Raw genomic sequence first — 2,368 nt, forward strand, 5'->3', positions numbered from 1 at the left:
ACATACTTGTGTGCATACACACACAAAACTCAATAAAAAAAAAAACAAAATACAGGGGAAGAACATCTTTCTTTGCAGTATTAAATCCTTCTGGGTCTATGAAAATGAGGGCAGTTAGCTTGGTCCACTCATCTAGGAGACTGGCCCACCTGGACCCCAAATACCTGAACCATGATTATGGACCAAGACACCAGCAGTTTCCTGATGCTCTTTGGAAAGACTGGTTTTGCCTTTTCATCTCACCTTTGAACAGAGAACTCAGGCGTCTGTTTTATGTACTCAAAATGGTTGTTGCCTCCTTCGATCAACATGGGGAGAAAAGGCTTACTAAGGAGCAATTTTAGAAGGGCAGAGTTACCTCGGTGACAGGATTAAGACAACTATCTGAGGTGAAGTCATTATAACTCTATTCACTTAGAAACAAAATGTCATTTCTCATGACCCAATAAATGAAGTGTAATTACCAAAAGTACATAAATGATAGAACTAAAAATGTTCTCTTCCTGATCGTGCTCATGACAAGAAGAAATTTCACATATTTAAATAGCTGAAAACTAAGTAGAAACACTCCAAGACAGACCCAGCATTTTGGACAGAAAGTTGACATTAAAAATCATGTTAAATAGTCATTCTTTTGAGAGACCTTGGGCTTTTGACAGCTGCTAAAACCCAAATGTGAATTTCACTCTCCCTTGGGAAATATTTTGCTCATACTGAGATTTATCTCGAGAGACAGACACCTGGGGATACTTCTGAAAATGTCTCTGTGGCCCTTTGCCTTCTGAAACAAGAGATTTGACCCTTTTCAATTTTACCAACAAAGAACCATCAGAGATTTTAATCTTCTGAGATGCAAAGCCAATAGATAAATAGTTCTCTGATTGCCTATAATAAAACACCCATAAAACTTCCCACAGAGTGGTGAAGTCAAGTGCAAGATTCTTTGACTATTTAGAAACCAAGTCAGTATTTTATCTCTCTACAATTTGGACTATTGAATGCTCAATATTTAAGTGTTATTATTATTAGTAAGAAAAATTATTCCATCAAGCACTTCTCCCAGAGCAAATCTGACTAAATGACTTGACATTCTTGAAAGGATGCCGATTTCTTCCCTGAAACTGTACATGGCACTCAAAGATGTATGATTAGAAATTATGAGGCCAATTTTCCAAAGGTGTTTCTTCATTTGCATCAGCAAAAAAAAAGAGTGCTTGTAATTGTCCATGCAAATCAAGGACTTTCATATGCAAATGCTTATATGTGGATGTAATTATGCTGCTCCCCATACACGAATTGAGATTTAAAACAAATAAGTGTAAATATGCGTTCGTGTTTTTAATTGTATTACAAAAAATAAAACTGTCAAGCATATATGTAACTATTGATAGGAATAGACATGATGAAGCTAGCAAGGGTCACCTGTTACACTCCAGGTAAGATTTTCTTCACCAGCCAGCACATTAGGGCCAGAATTATTTCTACCCTTCCAGCCTTATGCTTGGTTGTAGAACGTTAGTCACTAAAGCAAACTTGTCTTCTATTATTATGATAAATCCACTCTACCGAGACTAGTCACCTTTCCTTTACTTATTGGTTACCACTGAATCTCCCATCCTCTACCCTTCTAAGCAAGCCTAACCTCCATTACTGTTTGTGTTGGTTCCCCTGTATGCTTCAACTCCATATAAGTCACACTAGGCAACTGTTCCCAGGGAGGGTCAGTAGCTTTCCTTAGCCTAGCTGGAATACGTATTACGCCACTGTTTGCCCAAACTGTCTCACCTGCCAAATGCAATTATTCTTGGTGATGTTTTGTTCTAGAAAACTGGACCACTCTGCCAATGCTAACTTAAAGGTTTATATACTACCATAAACAGAGGAGTCTCACTTTGGGGACTGTTTCTGCTATACAATGAAACACTGGTGCAAAGAGAAAGATCTATTTACTGGGAATGCTGCTGCTGATGATTGGCAAGGTGTCTCATTTCAGTATGACCCTGAGAAGAGATTTCACTGGGTAGATAAATTATGCTGCTTTGTCAAGCCATAAGCATTTGTCCTGCCTTCTCTAATTATTCTAGTAAACAGTGAACACTAATGACTGAGAAAGATGTACTTTGTTCAACTACAAATCATCTTATTTCATTCACTATTTTCATTTTGTAAAAGGAAGAAATTTGAAGAAACATGTAGTGGCTTTCTTACAAAATCTTGCTATAAGTTGTGACTACATACACACACACACACACACACACACACACACACATCTATTTAAATCTGAAAGTATAGCTCAAGAGCTGAGTAATTATGTTTCATTTTGTTTTCGGGGCCAAGAAGAAACTCAGATGATGTGACCTGGATGAAA

The sequence above is a fragment of the Rattus norvegicus genome, chromosome 6 (genome assembly GCF_021556685.1).
Source record: "Rattus norvegicus strain SHRSP/BbbUtx chromosome 6, alternate assembly SHRSP_T2T, whole genome shotgun sequence".
NCBI lineage: Eukaryota > Metazoa > Chordata > Mammalia > Rodentia > Muridae > Rattus > Rattus norvegicus.